This window comes from Nuphar pumila, chromosome 10, assembly GCF_984573655.1.
Source record: "Nuphar pumila chromosome 10, dmNupPumi1.hap1.1, whole genome shotgun sequence".
Lineage (NCBI taxonomy): Eukaryota > Viridiplantae > Streptophyta > Magnoliopsida > Nymphaeales > Nymphaeaceae > Nuphar > Nuphar pumila.
Genome location: NC_143258.1, coordinates 48,119,721 through 48,128,408, shown reverse-complemented (window position 1 = coordinate 48,128,408; position 8,688 = coordinate 48,119,721).

Below are 8,688 nucleotides of genomic sequence, written 5' to 3'. Positions count from 1 at the left end.
GTTTATATTTAATTTACATCACTAATTGAATTTCAATACATAAAAATAAAGTCTTCAATGTCCCTGCAAAACTAGAAAACTTGTTAGTGAAGATATGTTGGCTTTTCTAGATTTATCCAGTAATATCTAGAAATTGCTGAATTTTGCTAGATATAAGCCTTTTTCCATGATTCCTTGAGATAAACATAATGAAATAAGAAATAAAATTGAATAAATATGAAAATGATATTTGAAAATTCGAAATTGTGGTCAAAATAACCAAAATACCCCTGATAGCAAGACTATGACCTTGAAACTAGGGTTTTTATATTTTATAAAATGGGGTTTTGGAATTCAAATAAAGATAAATCAAACATAAGATGACATGAAATGATTAAAAATATGAAAATTAGGGTTTAGAATTTCGAAATTGAGGTCAAATGACCAAATTGCCCCTGATAGCAAGACTATGGCCTTGAAATATGGATTTTTTGAAATAAATTTTGGTAAAAACTTTAGATTTAGGATTGAAATAAACATAAAATAGACCATGAAGCATCCTAATATGATTATAAACATGAAAAAACCTTAAAAACATGAACTTATACATGAAAATTAAGAAATATCATGAAAATCATGATTTTAGCAGTGTTTCAGGATCCTGCGGGCACCCTCTTTTGCAATTTGGCTCATCTAAGTATCAAATGGATTCTAAAATTGATAAAAATCGATACCTGCACTTTGTATCACCCTAAAATTAGATTGGAACCATAAAAATATATTTTTGACATTATTTCAATTCGAAAATTGCATTAAAACCCTAAAATATACTATTTTTACCTATGGTCACAAACCAGTTTCAGTGTTAGACCCGAATCAGGAGTCAATTCACCATAGAAATTTCTAAAATTTTACAGAGACCAACTAGACATAAAAATAGAGAATCTCCTATTTAAAGATTGAAAAAATTATCTTCGATTAGGGAGATATCATTCCGACAATCTGTACTTAAATTTAATGAATATAAAATTGATATAAAAAGGTATTTCCGATTGAAAATACATAAACAAATAACATACTTTATCATTTTTTTTTTAAATTTTATCAGTAAATAGTAGACATAAAAATAATAAATTTCGATTTTTACATATCATAAATCGGATCTACGGTTTGAGATCTATGATCAACACAAGTCGGATTAGGGTTTTAATAAATCATAACGAGTTTTAAAAGATGGATCCGACTTTATGACAAAGGAAAAAAACCAAACAGAGACAAAAAATTATGAAAATTTTACAGTAAATAGCCTACATAAACACAAAGCTACTTCACTTTACGGATCTTGAATCAGATATCGTATGAAAGAAATAATGCATCTGCAATTTATGCTTGAAATTAAACAACGATTTTAATCAACAGAAATCCCGATTTGACTTTGTATTTTATTAACAGAGTTCTTGAATTCCAAAACATCTTATTTTTTTACAGTAGTTCACTGACATATCCATGAACAACATATAAAAAACTCAAAAATTTTTAATTAATATTTCAATACTAACTAACATGATTTTTACTGATCTGAAATTAAAATATGCAGAAATCTAAGAAACACTAAAAAAAATATGATTTAACCATGAAAAACCATAAAAATTATCTAAACAGCAAAACAAAATTGATTTTGATGATGAAACACATGTAATAAACATTAATATGCTAAAAAAATAAATAAAACACAGGGAATCTATGGCTGAAATTGCTTTTACCCTTGAAACCATGGATTTAATCTATTTAATCGGATAAATCTCATGTTTTCTTGGTTAAGAATATAAAAAATAATGCAATAAATGATTCTAATGGATTAGAATCATGGAAAATAGCATGAAATAGGGTTAGATCATCTTATTGAATTTAACTTGAGGTTCTTGAGGTTGAATCCATGGTTTAATTCATGAAAAGGGAGGTGCCAATGGTGAAATCTAATATAAAATCATAAAAAACTAATAAAAAATAATGAAATAATATTAAATTACTCACATTGGGGTTGAAGCTTCAATGGAGGAAGAAGAGGTGCTGGAGAGAGGAGGGAGATCATGAAAATTTGAGAGAAAAACAACTTCTTTTGACCTCTTGAAGTCCCCCTTTTATAGGTTTTCAAAAAGTCACTTAATTATGGTTAATTAAGAGGTTTTCCTTTTTTTCAGGACTCTTTCTAATAAATCCACTAGGGGCAATGATTTTTCTAGAGTCTTATAACCTAAATAAACTCTAACTAAACCCTAATTAACACCTAATTAAACCCTTGAAAGTCCAAATGTGGCACCACCTAGTATGGACCCACATTTGGTTTTTAAAACTTGAATTTAAAACCTTTAAAAACCAATGGTTTAAAACTTAAATAAAATGGATTTTCAAAATTGCTTTTGACTCCTCTAAACCCCTAACCTAACTAGAACATTGACTAACCCTAGTCTTAGCTTGACTTTTTTAAATGTGGCGCCACCCCGAGTGGGCCCCACTTGAATTTTCAAAAACGATTTTAAAACTTGAAAATGATAGATTTTTCAAAAAAGATTCAAAAGTAGACGTGGAATTAAAAGTTTTGAAATGGCACAGAGTTCCAACTGGGTCAGAACTCCTCTGGATATGGCGCCAACTAAGTGGGCCTCAGATCAAAGTTTTGAAAATTTGAAATAAAGACTCAAACTATCTTTGAAAAGGGGTTAAAATCAATAAATGAGATTCAAAGACTTGGAAATAAAGTCCTAATCGAACTGGAATTCCGGGCTAGAGTCCTAAAATTTTAAGACTCTAAGATTTTAGGATTTTAAAAGCCAAATGAAGTATTTTTGAAAGATTTTATAAAAAAATGGTAAAATAAGTTAGAAAACGCAGTCAAGGTTAGAATCCTAACTCAATTAGAATTCTGAAATAGAGCCTCGAATTAACTGGACTCTGTAAAATGACCTAATTTTTGAAAACAAATGGAGAAGAATAAAAATGGAAGTAAAAACAGACTTCAGAACAGACTCCTGACTGGACTAGGACTCTAGGACACTGTCCTGATTGGACTGAAACTCTAGATTTTTTTTTATATTTTCTAAAAAACAGATGAAAGAACTTGTGAAAACAGTGAAAACAATAACAAATATTGAAATCAAAACAGAGTTATGATTCAACTGAGACTCTGGGGACAGAGTCCTAATTGAACTAGGACTCTCAGATTTTTGGATTTTCTGAGAAAACAAAAGAGAGAATTTTGAAAAATAGTTAAAAACAGGATAAAATTAAAGTTTTGGTTCAGAGTCCTGGTCTGATTACGACTCTGAGAAAGAGTCCTAATTCGATCAGAACTCTAAGAATTTTTTGTTTTCTGATAAGCAAATGATGAAATTTAAACAGAAATTTTGAAAATCAGTGAAAAAGGAGTGAGAAAACAAACTTTGGATAGAGTCCTGATTTGATCAGAACTCTGGGGCAGAGTCCCGATTTTATCAGAACTCTAGGATAAAATCCTAGAATTTTGAAATTCTTTGATAAAAGTGTAATATTTTTGATAGATGGAAAGATTTTTGAAAGATTCTATCAAAATTGAAATCAGGATTAGAGTCCTGATCCAACTAGGACTCTCTAAACAGAGTCCTGTTTTAACCAAAACTCCGAGTTTTTGACTTATTTTGAAAGATTTGGTTAAAAATGGGTAAAAATAGTGACAAAAGACAGAGTCCTAATCTGACTGAAACTCTGAAGAAGAGTCCTAATCCGACTGAGATTCTTGAAGAAGAGTTCTAATCCAACTAGGACTCTGGGATTTTGGCCAAAATGAAAGATTTTGAAAGGTTTTCTCCAAAAACAGGTAGCAAAGGTATTAAAAAGTAGAGTTCTGATCCGATTGGGACTCTGGAAAAAAAGTCCTTATCCAACTCGGACTCTAAGATTTTGACCAAAATTGAGGAAATGGACAAGGGATATGACCATAACTGGTTTAAAATCAAAATAGAATTTTGAAAATGTTTTAAAAAGGTAAAAAGATAAAAAGATAGAGTCCTGATCCAACTGGGACTCTGAAATTTTTGAGAAATTTGCTAAGTGAAGGAATCCAGAAGCGACACCACCTAAATGGGTCTCATCTGAGAATTGAAATCAGTTGAAAATTGAGTATAAAACGAATCCAGATTGTTTTCTGAGAAAAACATTTCAAAATATAAGGTCCTGGGGGTTGGCAAATGACAGAATGTTGATTAAAAACCCAGGTTTTAAAATTGATTTTGAAAGAAAAGTTTTAAAACTCGAATCTAAATTGAATATTTTGAAAACAGGAATGCTGAATCTCGAAAATGAGATGTAATGACATGCAATGCAATGAAATGGTATGTCGAATGCATGTAATGACACATGAAATATATAAACACTGGATGAGGGTGAAAATTTGAAGTGTTTACAGATGTCCCTCTTTGCTACTAAGCCGGTTGTAAGCCGAGCTTAGTGGCAAAGAAAAACACACCAAATTTGGACTATAAAAATGCCCCAGTTGGAAAAATCTGGCTGGGTGTGAAAGAATTAATTCAGATGATGATGGTAGATATGGAATAGAGAATAAAGAAGAAGATTCACCTCATCAAAATGAGGCTCAGGCTTAGCCCTTAACCTGGATGGGACGAAAAATGAAATACCTCATCAGAATGAGGCTCAGGTTTAACCCCTTGACATGATCGGGGACGATAGATGAAATCTTCAGATGAAGAAACCATGATGGGACCTTCGAATTTTGCACAATAAATCCGAGAGGGTTTTGCAAAATGAAGGAAAATGGGGTCCCTAAAGCTTGAAAAGGGATTGATCTTGGGCGCCTCATTGCTGAGACTAAATAACTTTTGAAATTGGTGACCTTTTGCGAGAAAATGATTGGTGACTTAACCTCAAGCCGAAATTGGACTGTCTATGGTGGGACAGTGGGGACACAGAGAAGTGTGCGAATCTGAGAGCCCAGACGCTTAGATTATACCAAAGAAGGGAAGGAATCTTGAAAACTCCCATTATCAAGTCCTAAAAGGGATAAGAACTGATGTCAGGATGTGCCAAAGATGAACCTCAAGCTTTCGCTTCACGCTAGGACAACTAGAAAATATTGTCAAAATGTTGAAAATTGTTGTTGATTCAAAATGGTTGCAAGTAATGCACATTGTTTTGAAAATATTTCCTCTTTTCTACCTGAAGTATTACCTCCAAATGAGATTGACTTCATAGAATCAAGATTCAGAATTCAAATTGCTTGCGATTGACCTTCTTCAAGGAAGCTGTCAATTTCCTTGATATGAACAGGAAAGTGAGAATTTAATATTTATGAAAGCAATTGATGAAAGAATATTGATAATAGAATTTCACAAAATTAAAGAAGATTCTTGATAGATTTGGCAGTTTGATATCCTGGGAGCTTCTGTCATGATAATCTTCCTGCACTCTTTTGGGCTCTCCTGGGCTTCAGGAGAGTTTATTACATCATCCTTCATTTTGGAGATATCTTAACTTTTTCTCTCTTTCTCTTCTTTTGGAAAGGTACGTCACAAACTCCTTCAACTTGGAGATGTTTCGATCCTTCTCAGCTCTAGGGATGATATTTGACGATATTGGCTCGTTGGCTGATGGTTTCTTGATGATAGCTGAAATTAAATACCTTTTAGGAATTGTTGGGAGGTTCATCGCATCTGCCTTCATCTCGACAGTGCTTTGGACTTTCCCTGGAAGGATCCGTCAAGTGCTTTGGACTTTCTCTAGAAGGATCCGTCACAAACTCCGTCATCTTGGAGATGATCCAAATCTTCTTTGGCCCCGAGGGTCTAACTCGCATAATTCGTCTTCATCTTGACAACAATTGAGAGATCCCTTTTGCATATATGTAATTGCAGCTTGGGTGATTGGGGAGAAATGGAAATTGAGCAGATTTTTCTATATCACTCAGGATATTTCGACTGCCTTATCTTTACAAGAATGATCTTTAAAAATGTGCCATAGCTTCGATCAATATCAATCACTTATGGCTTTGCGACAACATTGAATTTTCTTTGCTGGCCATATCGAGGATTTAATCTTCATCCTTTTGGTTGGCCAATAGAAAGAATTTAGATTTTGAATCCTTCTTCGCAAAAGCTTCGCTCTTTTGGAAGTAATACTGAAGGTAACTTGAGATAATTTCTTGTGTAATAAAATATTTTTAGAATCAACAACTATTTTTCATAACAAATTGGCAAAATATTCTTGATATCCTTTGTGAAAGCGAGCATTTGAAGCATGACTCAACGCATCCATGACAGAAATTTTCTTCTTCTTTCCCCAAAGGAGAAGATTCGGAAATGGGAAATAGAAATTACTCCTCTCTTCCCTGAAGAGGAGGTGTTTGCAAAATGAACTTTCGAACAGAAATTAAGCTTTCGTCAAAACTTTCTAACATTAGGCTTCTCTTCTGGAATGGGGGCCGGTAATGGTGAGGTTGGTGAATTGGTCACAAATGAACGAGTTCATCACACTCTCCCCGAAAAGAGGGTCCTTCATGATGAAATGGCCTAGTATGAAATTGTGGTCACAAGGAAGGCGAACTTCCGTAAAGCTCTCCCTGAACTAAGGGTTCCTTGTATGAAATTGGAATTTTGTTTTGTAAATGGTTCACAAAGACACGAGTCCCTTGAAACTCTCCCTAAAAAGGGGCTAAGTGAACAAAGGATAGCATGCGAAAAGAACGATCTCCCTCGAACTCTCCCTATGAAAAGGGTCTTTTGCAAGAGAAATGATTGAAATTGGTATTGAGTGACCAAAAGGTCGAAATTGGAAACTGGAAATTGGAAATTGGAAATTGGAAATTGGAAATAAGAAATTGGAAATTGGAAATTGGAAATTGGAAATTGGAAATTGGAAATTGGAAATTGGAAATTGGAAATTGAAAATTGGAAATTGGAAATTGGAAATTGAAAATTGAAAATTGAAAATTTGAAATTTGAAATTTGAAATTTGAAATTTGAAATTTGAAATTTGAAATTTGAAATTTGAAATTTGAAATTTGAAATTTAAAATTGAAAATTGGAAATTGGAAATTGGAAATTGGAAATTGGAAATTGATTGACCCGAAGATCAAAATTAGAAATTTGGAAATTGATCGACCCGAAGGTCGAAATTGAAAATTAGTTTACTGAGAACGACATGGATTCAATAGGGATTCGGCCTAAGAACGTGGATCAGAAGGACTTCAACCTACAAATCACATTTCTGAAAAATACCAATCCAAAAGGGGTTCGACCTAAGGACTGTAAAGAATATTGGATCAGGAGGACTTCAACCTACAGATCAAATTTTTGGCAGTGGGATTAGTTCCGAAGGGGTTCAACCTAAGAACCGGGGATCAGTAAGAATTCAACCTACAATTTGAATTTTTGAGAATGAGATTGGTTCGAAAGGGATTCAACCTAAGAACCACTGGGTTGAGAAGGACTTTTGGTTCACAAAGGGGTTCAACCTATGAGCCGTATTGATTTGTCAGGCGTTCAACCTACAAATCACATTGGTTCTGCAGGGGTTCGAGCTACGAACTATCAATTCCATAGGGATTTAACCTAAGTACCACATCGGTTCTGCAGGGGTTCGACCTACGAACTATCAATTCCATAGGGATTTAACCTAAGGATCACATCGGTTCTGCAGGGGTTCGACCTACGAACTATCAAATCCATAGGGATTTAACCTAAGGATCACATCGGTTCCACGGGGGTTCGACCTACGAACTATCAATTCCATAGGAATTTAACCTAAGGACCACATCGGTTCTGCAGGGGTTCAACCTACAAACTATCAATTCCATAGGGATTTAACCTAAGCACCACATTGGTTTCGCAGGGGTTTGACCTACGAACTATCAATTCTATAGGGATTTAACCTAAGGATCACTTCGGTTCTGCGGAGGTTTGACCTACAAACTATCAATTTCATAGGGATTTTACCTAAAGACCACAGTTTAAGAAGGAAGGGTTCAACTTATGGGTTTTGAATTTGGAAAATGATTTTTTTTTTTGATAAATTTTTTTTCTTAATTCATGATTTGAAAAGACCATCATAGTTAGCTGCTCATGGCCTGTTTTCAGGATTAACCCTTTATCTTGAGCGGGGAACCTTGATGAAAATGCAGATGAATGCATGCAAATGAATACAAAATGATGTAAATGGGTGCACATGCGTGCAAAATGGGAGATTGGTTTGATCCTGCTTGCATACAAAACATTTTGAAAAAAAACAAATTTTCAAGAAAAATGCCTTAGTGTAACTGGGGAATAAGATGTTAGACGAAAGGATAAGTAATTGATATTTGATGAGAATTCTTTGAAGATAACAAGGTAAAAACTGACAATGAGCTTCTTGGTTGATCGGAGAGGCACTATGAAAAAGGTTACCCCTTGTAAGAAGACATTAAACATTTGCAAAGGAGAAATATAAAAGATGGCGCCAGGCCATAAGGAAAATTGACAAATTTATTATTGCATTGAAGAAGGAAGTAACAGATTGATAGAAGAACTGAGACTGCATTGTCCCTTTAAAATGACAAAATGATGAAAGTGACATAGTCTCGACAATGTCAATTTTTAGAAAACTTGCTCAGGATGGTCGACTGGTGTCTTCCTCATTTTCAATAAGGATATTCTTGTCGATGCAATCTTGAATGATATTCTTAAG